Here is a 20,366-nt window from a genome sequence, read left to right on the forward strand (position 1 = left end):
TGTATTTGGAATGGAAAGAGCTTTGGGGTGTTTGGGGGGTTTTTGAGGTATTTACTTCAGTAATTCCAGCTCAGTACAAAATCCAGCTAAAGGAGCAGCACTCCCAACCTCGCACTCTGTGCCCTCTTCCCCCTCTTTTCCTCTGCATTCAGGGTGTGACATGACCAGGCTCATTGGAAAGGTTCCTTGGGATTGTCCACAGCTGCAGGAGCCATCCCTAGTTCCTCAGCATCTGTAGGGGAGCATGTGTATGGCACAACACCAAGTCCTGGTCCCTACACAATTCTCAGTGGTGGTTTGTCCTGCATCCCTCAAATTCATCACCACCAGGCTCTCATTATCTGTTCAGATTGATGCACTTGTACTCCTTTTATTTATTTATTTTTTATTCAGCACATTAAGTAGAGCTCAGTGAATAACACATTTTTCTGCTCATTTGCTGGATGGCAAAATTCCTTTAAAAAAAAAAAAAAGGAGGGGGGAAAGCTCAGCCCCACTCCCTGCAAATGCCACTGTTTTGTTTAGATTTCATTTATTTAAATATATTCCCAGAGGGTTTGAATAAAACAGAAGGAAACCCTGTGATGGGCCTTTGAACTGAATGCTCTGCATGTTTTTGTGTTTCAGCATCTTTTGAAGTTGTTCAATTCTTCCCCTTTCTGAAACAATCCAGTGGATTCAATCCAAGAATTATTTGGGGTCACTAAACTTTTGGTTTCTAGAGAAAGATTTTTGATAGTTTAGGTTTCTCTTCCTCCTAGTTAAGAAAATGAGTCTTGCAGCCTTTCATGGTGTGGGGACGGAAAGATTTTGCCATTTTAGGTTTGTGTTGCTGCTGCAAGGAAATGTGGAATGGAACCAAAGTTAATAGGGAAGGGTCTGGAGATCCTACAAGGAGCGGCTGAGGAAACTGGAGTGCTCAGCCTGGAGGAAAGGAGGTTCCAGGGGGACTTTCTGGCTCTGCACAACTCCCTGACAGGAGGGGGCAGCTGGGGGGGTTGGGCTCTGCTCCCAGGGAACAGGGACAGGACAAGAGTAGACGGCCTTAATCTGTGCCAGGGGAGGCTCAGGTTGGACATCAGGAGGAATTTCTCCATGGAAAGGGGGTCAGGCCTTGGCAGGGGCTGCCCAGGGAGGTTTGGAATCCCCATCCCTGGAGGTGTCCAAGGAAGGACTGGATGTGGCACTCAGTGCTCTGGGCTGGGGACAAGGTGGGGATGGGGCACAGCTTGGACTCGATGGGCTGGGAGGGCTTTTCCAATGATTCCAAGAGCCATGATGCGGATATTACTATAGCAGCTGACGGCTTAATTCCTCAGATACATTTTGCAACCAATTCCCCCTTGAATTCCTCTCCTTCGTGGCTTTTAACATCACCCTTTCCGTGGGGAAACGGAGCCACGGTGGTTGAGCTGCCCAGCCTCATACCGTGACTTGCTGGGATAAAGTCGCTTTGGTTTGCATCCAGCTGTTTGCAGCTGGCCAGCTGCGTGTGAGGAGGGATGTGCTGAAGTCAGCCTGGGACGATGTTTTGGGACCTTTATAGGGACCTGTGCTGGGGTGGCAGAAGCTGATGCTCCCTCCTGCATGTCCAAAGGCACCTGGCAGCATCTCCCAGACTTGCTGCCTTCTGCCTAGCGTGCAATAGCCTTAAATATTCCTGGCGTGTGATATTTTTAAGGAGTATTCATACAGCACTTCTCTTAACAGCTACAGCAGTGCACCTGAGGGATTAGAGCTGATCTTTGTCACAAGTGTTTAGTGCTTGATACACATGTTTATTATATATTTCAACTAAATTGGAGTCAATAAACTCTCTGCATAAATATAATGTCTCTGAACAAAACACACATCCCCTCCCCAAATAGGCCATTTGCTATGCAGGAGCTCTAAAGGGTTGCGGGGATGTCTGATTCTTACTTCTGTTGTAATTGGCATTAAAATATAATACCCTCCCTTCGAAGAGAAGCTCCCATACTGTGAAAATGTCTTTTCTGTCCAGGCAGGGGCCAAATAATAGCAAATTATAAGCACGGAAAACATTTAGGAAAAAAAAAAAAAAAAAAAGGAAAAAAAAGAGGAAAGAGGATTCTGAATTATCAGAGCTGATCCATAGCTTGCAGTCTCGTACAATTTGTCTTTTGAATACACCATACGAACCAGCTATGAATAAAATCAGTCAATTTAACCCAAAATCAATGTTCTTTTGTAGAAGTGCTTAAAATCTAAGTGGAAGGGAAAGCTTTGAAGCTGCCTATCCCTTGGTAAACGCCGCACTTACTCCCCATTTGATTTTAGCAGAAAATCCTTCCGTCTCCCAGTGCCCGGCACAGCACCTTCATTAGAAAATCTGATGACTAATTAGCAAATGTGTGGAAAATTGCTAATTTTTTTTTTTTTTTTTTTTAAGAAAACAATGTTTGTTCTTTCCATGGTTGGCACACATGGCTTCCATGAGCCTTGCTGCAACGAGGTTGTGTCCCAACTTCCTTGGAGTCTTGTGCCCCGACGGGGAATTGCTGGGGACACGTGTCCCCTGGCAAGGGCCACGCACGCTTTGTAGGAAGCACGGAGCTTCCTTTGTCTGCCTGGTGCCTCCAGGGAAAGCCCATTGCTTCTCCACCTTGGGAGAGCTGCCAAGGCTGGGAGCGCTGGCAGCCGTTTGCTCCTCGGCAGGTTGGCAGGCTCGTGTCTCCATGAGGGATCTGGGCAAGCCAGGTTGGCTCCTGCTGCTGGATTAGGGCTGTGGCGTGATAAAGACGTGCAAAGTGTTTCCCTGGTCTCCTCTGGGAGGGAAGCTCCTGATCCCTGGGATAACGGCACCGTGGAGGTGCTGCCTTGGGCTGGTGTGGCTCTCCTGGCTCCAGGCCACTGTGCCCTTGGCTTTGCTCCTTGGCTCCTGCCAGTTTTATCCAAGCCAAATTTGCAGCCCAGGCAGGAGACAAGTCCCTGTGCAGTGCAGATGGTTGAAACCCCACTGAATGAGATGTTTAGAAATGAACGGGATGTCACAGCCAAGGAATTGAGCCTGACACATCACCATGGAGGTGCCCAGTGACCCCAAACTCTCTCTTTTGAATCCCAGTCAAGAGTGCTCTGATTCAGCAGCTGTGATCTGCTGCTTGGAGGATTAAAAGGCTGCTTGGGCCTCACTGAAAGGATTTTGTCCATTTTGCTGTCATATCGTGGCACCCCAGGCTTGAAAATGTGCTTTCTTTCCCCTAAAGGAGATCCCAACCCGACTGGGGATGAGACCAGGGAGCCTGGATGATGTGTCAGCCTCGCTGGGAGGCCGTGGCAGAGCAGAGAGTGACCTCTCTTATCCAGAATCCCAGACCCTGTTTCCATCAGTAACATCTCTGCTCTTCCAACCTCTTCCAGCTACTTCTTATACTGAGGTCATCAGGGGCTTTGCATGATTGAATTACAGGGTCAGAGGTGGAGCTTGAGCAGGTTCATGAGATTTTTTTTTTTTCCTTTTGTGATGTCAGGTCTCCTGAAGATCCACATTTGGTGAGGTGCTTTAATGGAGTGAAGTCTTGGGGGTCAACTAAGCAATCTGCAGTCTTGAGGGGGAGGTGGTGGACCTGCTCTTGTCAGTCCTTAGGTATCAATTACTGAAGTGAAAGGTTTTGTTCTCCCTCTTTGTTTTGATCAATTGTTGATAAATAGCTCAGTGCTCGTGATGGATGTTGTGATCAGAAGTTTGAACTTGCCCCAGGCCTGTCAAATTTGATGTATCTCAGATGTCTGCACTAATTTATACAAATGCTTTGCAGCGCTAGAAGAAATCAAAACCTTGGAAGCACAAGAGTTTGCCCAAAAATAGAGCAACTTTTCTTTCTTGTTCTTTTAAGTTTTGTGCCTGCTTTGCTTTTTTCCTAATTCTTATTTCACAGAAGGTAAACAGTAATGAGTATTTTGGACCAAACCACTACACTCCAAAGACCTTGTGTTATTTCAGGTAAATGTTAAGTTTATACCTGGGGACCCCCACCCCAGTTGGGGTCCTGCAGCCCAGCTGTTGTATCAAAACACAGGAAGTCAGATTCTTTCTTTCAGAAAGCTGATTCCAAAATAAACACAGATCTTGAAGAGGAAAAAGGGAAATATCACAGTACCCTGGCTTGCAGAAAGATGTGCAGGTGGTTGGTAATGTGGCCATGAGTGTAACCTGGTCACCTGCATCTTTGTCTTCGCTAATCTGCTGCTTTCATTTCCCAGGCTGGCATTTCAAGCAGGTTAAACACAGAAATCAAAAAGCAGCTCTTGCTAAATTCCCTAAATAAAAACATTTTGTGGCTTAGCCTATTTATAGCTGGCTGAGTGAAGGCAGCACTCAGTGAGAGGGACATCAGGAGGTTAATACGCGTGCAACTGGTTTGGCCAATTGATTTTTGTGACCATTAAATTCCACTTCTGAGAGCCTTGCATACACATTTCAGTTGATCCATCTTGGATGGCGGAGTGCTCCAAAGAGTGCTTGAAGCTTTGTTTTGACTGGTTTACAGGAAATAAGGTGTTGCTGGTGTAAGGTGCTGCAGATAAACACGCAAGGGTTTGGGTTTTGTTTTTTCTCCTCATTGTTTTTGTATTTTAATTGGCTGGCAGCTCTCCCCCTGTCTCCCCCGGCCCAGTCCTTATTTAGTTCAGCGTGTAATTCCGCACACAATGCGCTCACACTGAGGTGCGGTTTCAAGGTCTTCGCATGTTTAGCAAATATTTCAGCCGAAACGATCTGTTCAGCTGTTACATTGATTGCCAAGATTACAGCACGACAACAAACATTATTTGGGGGATCGGAGATGAAATTACAGCCCACTCTCGGTGGCGTCTGCAGTGAGGAGCAGATGCACCGTTAATTTGGTGCTGCAATGGCCATTACCCGGCGCAGCGGTGTGGGATGCCGCAGCATCCAGCCAGCCGTGCCCGCCAGTGCTGCCACGGAGCTGCAAACCCTGCAAGGATCCGCGCCATGCCAGGGCCTCTTCTGATGACCGAGGGCTGTAGTGGTGGAGGCCAAAGCAGAACAGGTGGTAGAGCTTGGCAGAGTTGTGTTGGACGGTTGGGATGCAGAAAGTGGCTCTTGAAACGGCGACAGATCCGCAGCCGGTCTGTGGAGCGGGGGGTGGTGGTGCTGGCCACCGTGCAGGCTGGGTTTTTCCATGAGAGTCTTGGACCAATGGAACGATGGCGTGACCATAAACCTGTTTGTTTTGGAAGGAGTAGTGGTGGGAAAATGGGGTGTTTGCTCCATAAGCTGGCATAGGGTCTGCTTTGGACACGGTGGGGCACAGTTGTGTTAGTTTGGGACTCAAACTTTTGCTGGAACCCATATCCATCGGCTTGCAGATTGCCTGTGACTCAGGCTGGTGGAGGAATTGGGCTTTGGCTTGTGAATTCCATCCTTGCAGGATGTGTGAGCGCTGCTGGCACTTTGACCTTGGAGATGAGCTGGAAGCAGCACCGAAGGCAGCAGGAACCCCTCTGCTGTAACCCAGCCTGCCTCAGTTTCCCCATCTGTACAGTGGGGAGTGTCCTGCAGGTGTGCAAGGGGAGCCCTGTGGAATGTTAGCGCATTGTGACACGTGTGACAGTAGGGCTTGGGGACGTGCTGGCACCCATGGCACCAGAGAGGGCCAATCTGTGAGGGCGAGGAGAAAGCAGCAGCGTTCTGCCCCGTGTCCTCATCCCTGAGAGCTGAGAGCACTCCCCATGCAGCTGAGCAGGCTGTGGAGAAGGAGGATGCTTCCTTCAGGGAAAGGAAATGTGACTTCTGTGCCGTCCTTCCCCACAGCTCTCACTGTGGTGCCCCCCCTCAACACACGCTTTTCACCTCCCATCTGCAAAGGGTAAAATATCTGCTCTAACATGGGAAGCCGGTGCATGCAGAATGAGGTCACTGCGCTTGATCTCATCATGAACACTTTTATGGTAGAAAGGTGAATATCAACTGTGTAGTGGCCACCGAGGAGCTCCAAGGAAGGAAATGCAGCCTGATATATGGCACTGCCTTGAAGTTTGGGGCCGGGGCTCTGCAGTCCCAAGGACAAGGCTGGATGAGGACTCTCTGACCTTGAATGCCCTGCTCTGTCCTGCCTGCTGCTCCCCGGAGATTTCTGGCAGAGGAAAACAGCCCAGCCAGAGAAGTTGATTGAATGACATTTCTGTCCTGATGCTGGCTACGGGGTCACCCTTCTTATTAAAGTTAGGGTTATTGATAGCTCTTCAGGAGTCTGTATAGAGTTAATAAGTGGTTAGCAGATGTTAGAAGCATATTGCAGATATTAGTGGTAGATTGGGATAAATCCATCAGTGGATGATGCTGCTGGTGGCTACAGACATGAGCTGAGCACTGCCTCATCAGCTGAATATTCAGCAATCCATTACCTGTTAACTATTTGCCTTTATTAAGCCTTGTTTAACTCTCTGTTAACCAGCCAGAGCCCCTCTCTGGGAAATTTGGCCTGAAATAGCACCAAGTACACAAATCTCTCAACATCTCTGCCAAAATGTTGGCTAGCGAGTAATTTGTACATCTGATTTGTGCCTTTGCTTTAAATCCCTCTCAGAGCAACCTCCTCAGCCCATTTCTCCAATTTATTAAGCCACTTCGTCCTTGGAGTGGTAGAGGCACAAAAAGGTGATCAAAGAGGAGGTGGAAGATCAAATATTAAATTTCTGAATGTTTTTTGCTAAGTGACAGCAAGGGAGCCAGGAATTGAGTGTCCAATATTGCCGCTTTCAATGGCTTTCTCTTCCAAATGTCACCACGTAAAAATAAAACTGAAGGGAAAGGGAAAAGCCAAACAGCAAGAGGGACACATCACAGCTAAATGACACACACCCCGAATGCTGGAGTGGTTTCAGTGGCTTTTATGGGAGCTGCTCCCATCTCGGCAAAAGTTAATGAGTAGCCAGTTTTCACTGCCTGCTGGGTAATGTCAGGTCTAAAATACAGCAAAGCCTGTCTGAGGCAGCCACTCAAGGGAGCAACAAATACAGGTTGCAGGCAGAGACGGCTCAGAATTGCTCTCCACGGCCCTGGTCCTCTGCAGTGACCAAGGAGCTTGTCTGCTGAACAAAGAGAGATGACAAAAGTGGTGTGGAGCTGTGTCCTTTGCTAGCCAGGGAGCTGTTCCTGCTTTTCTCTGGTTGCCTCTGGCTCTTGGTGGCCCTGTCCCTCCATCCTAGGGGAGATCACTGTGAGGGTGTCGCTCACAGGGTTTCTTCTGCATTGTCAAAATCTTCAAGCATTTGAACCTCTCCGTTTAGCCTTGATTGGGGATTTGCACAGAGTAGGAAGCCAGAGAAAAATTCTGCTGTAAAATTATCTGAAATTGTTATGCAATTATTATAGACCTGCTACTGACATTTCTGATTTTCTTTGTCTCCTGCCAAGCTGGCCTTCGTGACCTGGTCTGCAGCTCAAATTTCTGCTCTATTGTCAGTTTTATCTCTGATTAAGCCAATCATGTGCAGATGAACCAGCGTGACCCACACGGTCCCATCATTTCCCAGGGCACACCTGGATCCCGCGCTGTGGCTCAGTGCTGACCCTCCTGAATCACTGGCGGCTGTGGGCTCTAATTACCTGTGGTGTGGCTAGCTGAGATGTATTTGGGAAATTGATAGCTTGGCATAATCATGAATTTCTTGCAGCTTGGTGAAGGTGGGATGAGTTACAGGTTAGTCCTTCTCCCTGCTGGAGGAGGGTAGTGGAGGAGCCTGCATGCGGATGGGATTGGACTCAGCTTCCAGGAGAGGAACATCTTTGTTCCACAGCCATTTTGGGTAATCCTGCCTGGGGTTTTTAGCATCTCTGTGCAATGTGGGAGTCCTTTGCACCTTGAGGATGTGCTCCCTTGCACCTGCATGCAGGATTTTGTGTCCCAGCAGAGAAGACTATCTAGAGGAGAGCCCACAGGTGGAGTTCAGTGATGCGTCCTGGTGGGAATGTATGGACTGGGGCTGTTCCCAGGGGACAAAACCCAGACAGTGGCTGCTGACACCCTGCTGCTCATAACACGGAGTTGGGAGCAGAGGTTTGCCAAATGTTGCCTGTCCTTCACCCAGGAGGGGGAGGAGGAGGTTTCCTCTGGCCCAGCTGCTGGTCCATCTGCATTTCTGCTGAATAACGGAGCCGGCATGGGGGAGTGTGGGTGGTGGAATGTCGCCTGTTTCCATGGCATCTAAGTGCTTCTGCAACGCTCCAGCTCGGGAAATGGGTCCGTGTTATTATTCCCATTAGAGAGATGGGAAACTGAGGTGCGGGGAACTCAGGAACCAAGTTGGGCTTAGTGATGCTGTCACTGTTTTGGGGACACACAGCTCTGAATGAGGGACTTGGGAGAGCTGGGTGCTTTACAGTGGGGGGCTGAAAATCCAGGGATGTGCTTTTCCTGTTTGAAACAGGTATTGAAGTCCAAATAGGAACTTTCAGAAATGTTTTTAGAGCTGCAGTTGTTTGTAGTAACTGCACTGGCCTTCTCTGGCTTTTTAAGCCATGTTGTGCCTCTTGTGTTTGCTTTCATTTGTTTATTTATTTATTTTTATAATCTTCACAGAAGGGATCTGCAGTGAAGGAATTAGTGGCCTGTCAAGGCAATTTCTCACCCTCTTCACCCAGGACATCTGGTTAGTTTACATTAGGGATACTTCAAAAAATAATTGTTTAGAGCCCATAATTCATTTATTATTCGCTTCAAAACATTTGTGTATGACTTTCCCTCTTTTGAGTTTTCTCAAGTCTTAGGTAGTTGACATTTACTGGAATTATTTTGTCCCTAATTACCTCTATTTTTGATGAAAGAGAATTAAAAGCATAATCAACATCCCCAAAGTATCTGAAGTCAGACAATTGCAGAATGGGTTCATTCCCAGCAATCCTACACATCATAAAGACAGCTTTTTTTTTTTTTAATCTTCTTATTTCTTTATTGTTTATTTATACAAAGCTCGTTGTATATTTTACTTTAGCATTTTGTGTACATATTTCATCTGTTTCTCTACCACATTCAGGATGTTTATATTGAATTTCATGCTCACTTATGCCCAGGCATAGTTTTTGCTTAACTGACTAACATAGCTTTAAGAACCATGGATGGTTACATATTGTGCTTCCAATTTCACTCGGTTTTTATTATTATTTTGAGCCATTTCCAGTCATTGCAGCATGCTACCAGCGTATTGCACAGGCTCTATTTTAAATACCCGTGTCTTGTTAAAAATAATAAAGGTTTAAAGTGTTATTCTTGCAGTATCTTTAGCTGGTAATGACCTTTCTATTGCCGAGCACTGAGGTAAAGGAAAGACGTGGTGGTTCTTTATTACCAGAGGAGCCTAACTAAGCTGCAATTGCCAATGTCAAATTGCTTGCGAGCTGTTTGACCTCCTATTTACTTCTAATTTCTGCAAGCTGTTAGTAAGAGCTGCACTAAATCAACCTGTCATTTGATTTCGCCTTTTGCAACCATCACTGAAAGATTTTATACTTATGAGCATCGCAGAGGAACTGCCTGAAATGGCTTAAGAGAGAGTATTGGAGTTTACAATGAGTGTGGGAATGTTTGGGGATATAAACGGTAGAAATTATAGGGTAAGGGCAATGGGAAGGGAGAGGAACTGGTGCTTCTTACACAGGAGAAATGTGGGAAGCAGCAAGGGAAAACATGGACCTAAAGCAAGACGTCACCTGATGGAACTCCACATTTATTCTTACTCCGTGGTTCCGATTACGGATTTACACAATTTGTTCTTTCCCCTAAGTGCTGGAGCTGCAAAATCAAGCTGCATTCACCCTGCTTCTTAGCTCATCACCAATAATAAAGATCCTTCACCGGGAGTGGAGTTGACAGTTGTGCTGAGGACAGTCATCGCGGGGGCCGCACCGCGAGCGAGGACGCGTTATTGTTCGGCGTGAACCACTGTTCCCACATTGTACAGCTCCTTCAAAGGCTCTCACAACGCTGCTCAGTTGTTCAGCTTCTCAGTACCTCTGGTAAGGAGCTGACGTTCAAGGTTTCCTGCAGCGAGGAAAACGGAGGCAAAGGAAGGATGAAAAGGGAGATGGGAAACAAAGAGGTGATCGTAATTCCTGTCTCCCAGTGGGGTGTTGGGTCTTGCTCCATAGGAGACTTAGGCCTGAGCTCTGCTGTTGAAAGTGTCTTGATTCCCCTCTTTTGCAGCAGAAATGTGAGTCTGAGGAGTGCTCGTGTGTACTGGTGTGTGGGTGCTGGGTAATGGCACCAGCAGCTTCTCCCGAGCAGTTTTTCCTGAGCATTTTTAAGAGCCTGATGCTGCACTGATGAATCTGCACTTGCAAAATAGCAGCAAAAGGTGTTGCACAGAAAAGTGCCTCTATTACAGTATTTACTGATCTATGTATGTATAAAACAACTGCAGAAGGCAAAGCCATAACAGGCCCCTTTAACAGGTATTTATGGCCAGGTTCTGCTGTAGCATTGTTCCCATTCCTCTTCCTGTCTCCCAGGAGTGTTTTGCAGACACAGTTCTCTTTGGAAAAACAACACAGGGAGCAGCATGTTTCATCTCGGCATGGTCGCTTGGCTGGATTTTGGGTGCTGAGTTTGCCTGCTCCAACAGGAGGAAAATAACTACTTTTGGGAAACCTCTGTGTGCAAGGTCTGCTTCTTTCACAGCATCAAGAGAAGGAGACCAACAAAAGGCAGAGCTGAATAGCAGATAAGGCTGGGAAGAATAATTCCTGACCTGTTCCATTGTGAAGATAAGTGAGGCATAAAACTGGGTCTGTATTTAAGTCTGAGGGAGAATTGGTTTCCAGGGATAAGGCCATGCTCTGGCCAGCACCTACTGAAGTGTTGCTGTCTCCCCTAATTGGGCTGTTAAACCCTAGGGGAACAAAAATGTGGTAATGACTTTCCTGGAAACAAAGCTGGAGAGAGGAGGAAAGATGGGGAAATGTCTCAGCAATCTGACCGAGTGCTTAGCACCAGGTGCTTGGATGTGGGGAAGCTGAGGGTGAGATCTGTCTCCAAAGAGATGGCAGCGTTGTGAAAACACACTGAAGTAAATCACCTCTCCCTAAGCAGAGCCAGCCCCCATAAATCAACGATAATATCTCAGCCCTCACTGAGTGCACGTCTGAGACACTGCACTCAGCTCCAGTCACCGCGTTACGAAGGAGGAAATTACAGAATAAGAGAAGGTGAGAATTAGGGCAATAGGACCAGAGCTCTGTGAATATCAGATTTTTTTTTTCATAGTACTTCTGGACAATTGGGGTCAGATTGGTTTTGATTTTTTCTATAAAATCAAAGTAACACCCAAAATGAAATATCAAACAGTAGGGGGGAAAAAAGCGTCAAAATGATTTGAAAAAAAGTCTCACCCTTCTCCAGGCATGGTTTTTATATTTCTAGAAGTCAAAACCTATTCAGTGGGCTTGGCATAGTTTCACTCAGAGTTTCAGCAGAGCCAGGGTCAGATTTCTGGTGGTGCCAGTTCTCCCTGGCTTGGACTCCAAAATATATTGGAAAAAGGGCAATGCATGGAGGATCAGACAAACCTGAACCTTCCCCTCTGTGTAAGATGAAAAGGGAGAGAACAGCTGCTGGATTCTGTGGCAGAGGAGAGCAGGGCTGGCTGCTGCTTTGGCAGGAGTATCTTCACAGGAAAAGCTGGTTTGGGCTGCAAGGGGGTCACACAAGGCAAGGGAAAAGGAGAATATTAAAAGCGGATTTGATGCACATAGCTGGTCATGGCTTTCAAGTAAGATACAAAGACATTAAGTAAGGCATGAAGTGCTGGAGTTTGTCCAAAGAAGAACAACAGAGGTGGGGAAGGGTCTGGAACACAAGTCCTATGAGGAGTGGCTGAGCAGCTGGGAAGGCTCAGGAGAAAGCTCCTCACTCTCCACAATGACCCAAGGGAGATTGGAGCCAGGTGGGGGTTGATCTCTTTTCCCAACTAACAAGTGACAGAGCAAGAGTAGATGGCCTTGAGAGGAGGTTCAGATTGGGTATTAGGGAAGATGTCTTCACCAAAATGGCTGTCGGGCATTGAACAGGCTGCCCAGGGTGGTGTTGGAGTCCCATCCCTGGAGGGGTTTAAGAGATGTGGATGCGGCTCTTGGGGACATGATTTAGTGGTGGCCTTTGCAGTGCTGGGGTAACAGCTGGACTCAGTGATCTCAGAGGTCTTTTCCAACTTAAATGGTTCTGTGATGGGCATTTCTTAGGAAGACAGACTTGCCCCAGGGGTTTTCCATGGGGCAGCTTGACTCCTCTGGCTATATTTAGCCTGGGTAAGTGGCAGCAAAACCCAAACCCTGTTGCTCTGAGGCCTGGGGCTCTGTGGCTTTCCTAGCAGTGAAGGTGGGAAAGGCTCTACCACTGAGTGATTTGTTCATAATAAGGTTCCGTTATTAATGCTCACTAATGACCTTGCTGGGGCACAGTTGAGTGCCTTGTCATCTGTCCTGATCTTATTAGAGGCGTTGGCGGGATTCGGTGTGTGCCGGGTTCCTCTTTATCTCGTTGCCATCAATACCGCGCGCAGTCATGAAGGCCCCATTCCCAAGGGCCTCCGATATGTCTAAAACCCTCTTCGTGACTTGCTATTTTAAGAGTCACATTTGTAAGAAAAAAATAGACAGTTACAGTAGACCAACAATGTCTTTCCTATCACCAGCAGATATATCAGAGATAAAGTACCCTGGCTCCTTCCTTTTTCTGGTGCCAAGCAAGGGAAGAAATCCTGGTGATTCATGGGCTGGTGGTGGCTGTTGGCTCCAAGGCCTACTAATCACAGGTATTAATGGAGCCAACTGGAGAAGTGGGTCAGTGCTCGGCCTGAGTTAGGAGCAGAACGTGTCACCAGGAAGAAAAACGAGGGGCAAGCTCAGAGATGATGTTAGCAGAGGGATTTCTGCAGTCAGAGCCTGGGAGAGAACAGAGAGGGGAGCAGACTCTGGTGTCTCCAGGGCAGATATGAGCAAACATCTTGTGCTGTTGTAAATGGGTGACAGTGAATTGCTTGCTTGATTGTAAATTTAAAAAGATAGTGTGTTTCTATCAATAACCAGAGGCTTAAATAATAGGCTTTGGTCTGACTACCAATCTCCTCTCCTCATTTAGGGAGAAAGTCTCTTAGAGCAGCGGGGACAGTCTCCACGCAATGTCTTGTAGCTCTATCTATCACCTACCTTATCAGTGGGTGTACTACAACTTCTTGTTCCAAGTCAGCTTTTTCTTTGTCTCTTCATCCTCTTCTTGACTTCTATTTGTGGTTTCTAAAATATTATTTCCAGGCAGACAACACGATGGCTCAGCGTTGCTCAGATCCAGCCATTGCAAAGGAGCTGGAAGCAATGCCGTGGGTGTTTGTGCATGTGGAAAACAGGACCCAAACCTGTGTCCATCCCAGCGTGGCTTTGGGAGGTTCTGGGGGTCTAACAAAGCTGAGTCTTTCTCCTTTTAACCACTCCTTTGTCTAAAAGGGCTCGGTAGCATTCTCAGCGTTTTACCTGCGGAGCGTTTTGTGTCCCGTCACTGGCTTCCTGCTGAATTTGTTGAAGTGAAGGAAACCCATATGGTGGGGCCTTGCTGCACACTTGGAAAATGGGATTCCAACCAGGAGCTCTCCCGTTGCTGCCTCAGCCGAGCCATTTTGTGCCCCGCTGCCGCGCTATTAAAATAAGCACGAATTGAGAATTAGTGCAGCACAGTGGAAGGGACAGGCAAAACAAGTCCGAGGCTCCAAACAACAAATTATTCTTGAATCAAACATCTCATTAATGGCTGCAGTGTCGCCACTCTGCTTTGCATAATTAAGTTTCATGGGGCGTTACAATTAACAGTTGTGCCGCAGTGTAGGTAGGAACAATCTCCCGTTTATTTACCCTGGCTGTATCTGAAAGTGCTGTGTGGTGAATAAGACGCATTTACAAGTAGATTAGGGTGCATTCTGGGTCATAAATTGAGTAAGGCTGTAATTGCTTTCCAACAAAGGAGAGCTGCAAATAAGACAGGCCGCCTCTCTTTTTTTTTTTTTCCCCTCCTGAAACCCCTTTTTTCCCATTGATGTGTCTGAAAATTCTCATCCCCAGCTAAATAACACAGTTATGGCATTGAAAACCTTGTAGAAGCTTTTTCAACTTGACAGCTCCTACTCTGTAATATTTCAAGGCATGTTTTCCCCCTTCTTCTTCTCCCTTCTTGAGTCTCTGCTGCAGAGACTTGTTTCAAAACCACATATTCTGGCTTTGTATATTATCAGTCAAATATCCGCATGTGCATCCACGATGGGGAGGGAGAGAGGGGAGATGCTTGGGTTTCAGGCACTTGGAATTAACTGGGAAAGAAGCCAAAATGTCATTAGAAGCACTCAGATACGGCAGAATGCGAAGCACCTCCAGTCTATATTCAGATACGAAGGCAGGCCCAGGAATTAAACATTTATCAAGGCTGGGGGATTAAAGCCTGACCACAAATACTCTTCTTGGTGAAGGGCTTTCCCTGCAAGGAAGGAAGGATCCAGAGCGTTAGCAATGCCGATTGCAGGCTGTTGAGGAGCAGGAGAAGCTCTCGCCGCCTAGAAACTCTCTAGGCCAAATGAGCTTTCCTTGCTTCAAATATTTCTTAATCGTACTTTCTTATAGGATTATGAAGAGGCTGGTGGAGAATGTTAAAAAAAAAAAAAAATTGGGTTTTTTTTCAGCCTCACGAGTATTTCTCGGGTGGTTGGTAAGACTTGGAGCCGGAGTAGCTCAAAAAGGGAGAGAAAGATTCAGCTCCCAACCAGATCTGTTCATCGTTATACACTTAAGGAAAAGCTGCCATTTCCTGCTAAAAACCCATTTGTCTTGCAAATTTCTATAATGAGCAGATTTTGGAATAAATACCATGTAATCTGCAGTGACAGTTCTCTCATTTCTTTTTTATTAGTTCAATCTTCTCAGCATCTGAAACACGTAGCAGCGGAGTCTCAGAAGAGGTTTAGGCAGCTCTGTGGGAGTTTTTTTTAACACCTTGGCACACAACTCTGCCACTCACTCTCCCATGGCATCGCTCCCCTCTCCGTTACCTTCCATTTATTTATTCAATTGTGTGTTTTAGCAGCATCTGTCCATAGCCCCAGGCACCCTTTAAGTCATTTAGAGCACACGCAGCCGTGCATTAGCCAGACCTGCCCCGTCCCATCATCCTCAATTCCTACAACAGCCTACGGAGCAACAGCTGGATGGGCACAGCCTCCTCGCTTGGTTTTCCATGCTTCCAGATGCCTGTGGAAAAAAGGGAAGGGCTTCTCATGTATCTCCAATTCATATTTATCGTATCCACGAAGCAGATTTTTTGATTGGGGTTGGTAAAGGTGGAATTTCTTTGTCCGAGAGAAGGTCAAGCTGGTCTTTTTGGAAGGAAAGGATGGATAGTTGTGTTTGTCCTGTGTGTGTGGTCTTGCCTGGTGGGCTGGAGATCAGGTAGGACATCCCCACCTGGAAGGATGAATTGCTGCAGCTAGAGTTTGGGACAGATGGATCCTGAGCAGGTTTTTTCCACAGACCATGGAATCAGGGATGATATTGGAAATATTTGGTGGCATTACCTGTTTGAGACTGCAGAGGTGGAAAGGTTGGTGTTAGACCTTGGCCAAAGGGTGGGCAATATTGCTGTTGGAGAGAAAAAAACCAACGTAATAAAGAGCAGGAAGCACCTCTCTGTATGGATTTAAATTTTGGGGTGGGAAGAGGCAGCTCTTGCCTCTGGAACTGAGGCCTGTTCTACAGGCTTGGGTAGGGGGATGGAAAAAGCTGAGACTTTAGAAGTAAGTAAGAAAACAAACAGCTCCTGGGATGGCCTTGTGACCCTGTGCCATTCAAGCTGACCTTTACCAAAGTGTATTAAAACCTGGAGTTTGCCCCTTTGTGTTTCCTCCAGCCTACAAGTGAATTACAAATTCCATCACTTTTAAAATGCGTCGCGTTAAAATACTTGGTGAACTTTAACTTTTTCTTCTTTTTCCTCCTAGGTAAGTGGCATTTACTTAATGTTGAAGTACTTGAAGGTCCAGAGTGGGAATGTAAAACATCCTTGCCCAGTTGAAGGTGAGAGTTGAAGGTATACCCAAATCTTTTCCTTCCTTTTTTCACCCCATGTCCAACCCAAGCTGTTTCCTCTCTCTTTTGATGTTCCTGAGGAGGGCTGATAAGGAGGGGAAGGGCGTGAAGGTGTGTGAGCTTCATTTCCAGTTCACTGCTTTGAGGAGCTGAGTTGCAGTTTGGATTGGCAGCTCTGACTGTCTCCCTCAGGGTTGAGCATCGCAGTGCAGGAAGGTGTGAGGTTCAAAATCCTCTGGAAAGGTGATGCTGAGCCGCGCTGTGCTCGATCCAGCCAAGTATTTCAGCAACGCTGGAAACTGTCACGGAGCCTGTTGCCATCACACAGTTTTGGAAAGCTTCAGAGCCGTGTTTCCAGGAAAATGATGCTTGTGCTTGCTCTCACCTCCCTCTGACCTTTCAAAGCATGGTGCCTGCCTCTGCAAAAATCTGTCACGTGCCTGACTTTGAAATATTTCTCTTGTACGGTGATTTTCACACTCAATAGCAATTCAGAGCGATTTTCTTCCTCAAACCCTTTCAGCCCCAAACCCTCTGTGAGCTGGTCTTTTCTTTGCTCAAAATGCACCCCTTGTATCCTACAGAGCCCCAAAAAGCCTGGGTGAGCCACGGCAGGAGCCACCCGGGGCCGGGAGCGATGTGCTGAGCCAGGTCTCATGGTGTCGTATAACTCCCGGCAGCTCATTCCCTGTGTGTCACTTTTCCTGAGGTCGCTGTATTATCTCACCCTGGCAGATGCAGCGAGGTAGAAATACAAGGCTATTTGCAATGCAGTTTATTAAGACATGTTTTAGAGGTGGTTTGAGGGAGCACTGGCTGGAAATGTTAATCATCATCTCTGACAATGTATTGACCTGCCTTCTGCCTTACCCCGCTGCCTCGGGCGCCGGGGGGAGTGCGGGCCGGGATATCGGTGTGCTCCAGCCGTGCCTCCCCCACCCGCTCCTGCACCGCCTCTCCTGTGCCGAGCAGGGACATCACTGCTGGCACACGGAGGAGAAACTTTTTGCCTGTTGAAAAGCAGCTCGTGGGTGGGGAAGGCAAAGGAAAACAAGCACTTTTTTTTTTAATTTTTTTTTTTTTATTTTACTTGTATTTTTTTTTTTGAGCTGGTAGTTTTCTTGCGGGGAAGAGGGAGTAATCTGGCTTCTGTGGAAACAAATGATGTTGCACGACTGCCTTGCTGCTTTCTCCTGCTCCACCAGAAAAGGTGTCATTATTTTTCCCCTTTTGTTTTAGACTTCTGTGAACCAAAAGGGCTTGAGGATTTTAATGGTCTATCTCAAAGATTGAGAGGCCCTTTATATGTCAAGCCACAATCCCATCCTAGGCTGTACTGGCCTCTGTTTGATTTTATGAAGCTTATTTTGGATAGATGGTATTTTTATAGCTCCTGCCTTGCTTCACCGATGGCCATATTGATGTAGCGCTACAGGACAGGGCTAATAAATAGTTTATAAAACTGTAGGTTCATTCTCCCAAGTGATGTAGGGCTGTGTCTGAGCAGACTGCAAATCACCGTCCCGCCGATGCCGAGCCTCTGCATGGCACGGCCCTGGGCACACCGTGGGGAGGGAGGGATTAAAGTAAAGAACAGCTTGCTCCAGCTGAAACTGCTCCAAACTTCCCCTCACAGCCATGCTTTGCCCCGGCAGTGGATGGTGGAGCAGCCAGCTCAGTGTTGGGTTAGAGCAAACTGGTCACTGCAGGAGCATCCCAGCCTTTGTCCTGCCCGTGGGCCCTGTGAGGATGCCATTGCTTTGGGAAGCTTTTCCTTAGGCTCCCTAGAGCCCACCACATGATGTCACATTCCTATTAACAACATTTGGCTGGCGGCACCTTCCCTCCTGTATGAACCTTCCTAAGTCTTGGGATGAAATGCCCTGGGTGATGCCCGTCTGAAGTGCAAGGTCACATCAATGACCTGTGTGTGACCACAGCGGGGCCTGTACCTGTGGACTTGGTACACACGATAGTGGAGCCCTTGGGGAAAGTCCTCCCCTGTTGTTTTACTCCTAAATGCTCATTTAAACAGTTGCCTTTGAGTCTCTTTGAAGTGCTAAGGTCTGGTGTCTGCTTGGCCTGTTCTTCCTTCTCCAGAGCTGCCTTTTCGTTTGTCCCTGGGAGCAGTGTGTGTGTGAAAACCCTCAGATGTCTGCTGGCATCAAAGGCTTTCTCCTGTTGCTTCCTTTCGGTATTAGCAATACGAGCCTCCCTCATTTCTCCCACTTTTCCAGTCTTACAGCGCTTAAGATGAAGAGTCGATGAGGCTTTCTCTTTGTGGATGGTGGCATACCCAGTACTGGGATCCTAAAAGGGACAAAAGGCATCTTTGTGAGTCCATGTGGAAGCTGGGTTTGGTTTCTAGAAACACAGGAATTGATAAAAGTGCACATGCAAAAGGGAAGGGAAGCAGTGAGGGTGTGAGGTGTACCCGCACACTTATACACTGACTTTTACCGTGCATCCCCTTCATGGTCTGGGCTTGCTTTGGAGGCGTCTCTGGGCAGTAATGATCCAAAAGAGTTGTCCTGTCACCACCAAGGACTTTATTCATTTGCAGATATAGCTCAGAAGAAGGAAAAAAGCAAACCCAACCCACAGCCTTCCCCGCACCCGCCGTCCACACCCCGCCAGCATTTGGCAAGTGAGAAAATATTAAAGCCATATATTTTCCTGCTGTGCTCAGTTACCACGTTGTCCTTTTCTTTGGAAAGGAAATGCAGTTGGGAAGACATATGGAGGTGCTTGTTCTTCTTGTTGCCATGGGTATGTCTGTGGTGTCTTCAGACATGTGGCTCTGGGTGCCCAGTTTTGGCTTGGTCCCTCAGCTCCACCACTGCCAGATGCTTGTCAGGGGGTTTAGGTCCATATTGCCAATTCCCTCCTTCTCTAAGATGTCTCCTGTACTATTTTAGGATAATTTTCCCTGTAAGCTCTGTAATTTGAAGGTTAATTTGGATATTACTATTCTGTTACTACTGCTCTGAGGCTCTTACGTGGGCTACTACGATTACTCCAGCAACTGGTACGTCTTTAGGTGCCACAAGCCTGGCTTAGGGACACTCAAGCTGCTTTATCCAGGGTGATCTTAAAGCACCGATAATCTCCAAAAACGTGAGAGAATAGCTAGGCAAGAACCAGAGCAACTCTGCAGAGGTGATGCATCCAAAATTGAGATCTCCTGAAGGACCTCTTGGAGTGAGTTTTGGGCTTTCGAGGAACAACTGGATGAGTGGGTGATAGAGATACAGCCATACTGCAAGGATATTTCTTGTTTGATGCCATCCTGCACAAGGAAAGGTGGGAAAAGACCTATGGGGACTGTCATGTCTTTTAATTTGTTCCTTGAACCAGTCTAGGACAAGTTGTTGTGTTGGTGTAGGAAACCTTAGGCTGTCCCTGCTTGTTTTGTTCCTCATTATAAGTACCTCACAGTTAACTTTAAAAGCTTCATTCTCCAGATAGCTCAGCTGAATGTTGTTTTTTTTTTTTTCTTTAGTACTGAGCATAAAAGAGAAGTGCAGCCCTTCAAGCTCCACAGTGGAGTTCAATGAGGGAGAGAGAGATCGGGACTCGATGCATTTATTAGAACCATTAGGGCAGAGCAATGTGCACGGATACATCGCCAGCACCACGCTCGGAACTGGCATTTTTTCCCTGGATTTAGATTGTTCTTGGTCTTCCTGTGCTGATACAGGCAAGTCCCAGCAAGGGATGATGAGATCAAGTGCACATTGGTAGCAAATGCAATTTGTAAAGCGTTGGTTGGGTAAATGACATTGTGTATGAAAGAAATGTTGCAACACAGCCGTACTAATGCAGCCATGTGACACCAATTTAATGCATTTTCCCCATTAAGCTGCTTGTTCAAGACATCTTTCGACCGTTTCGAGTACAGCAGTGGTGTGTAAGGCCTCTATTTTCTGAGCATTACTCATTTTGCAGCTAACAGATGTCAGTGTCTATTTGTCCCTTATGGAAAAGTCCCTTTAAAGTTCAATAGGGATTAAATTTGTCAGGCTCTATAGAAACATAACAGGATTCTATGGAAATTACTCTGCAATCCTATAGAATGTAACAGATAATCTCCTCGTCTCTGGAGGTATTTTAACTCTTGCATAATTGCAGACCAGAATAGAAAATCTCCATTAAATTCAACGAGATGGTTCACAAAAATCCTATAGGAAAATGATAATTTTCTATTAAAATCAGTAGGATTTTTTCATCAGCACGTTGGTATTCATAGGGAGGTTTTATTCATTTG

Source organism: Aphelocoma coerulescens, chromosome 24, assembly GCF_041296385.1.
Source record: "Aphelocoma coerulescens isolate FSJ_1873_10779 chromosome 24, UR_Acoe_1.0, whole genome shotgun sequence".
Taxonomy (NCBI): domain Eukaryota; kingdom Metazoa; phylum Chordata; class Aves; order Passeriformes; family Corvidae; genus Aphelocoma; species Aphelocoma coerulescens.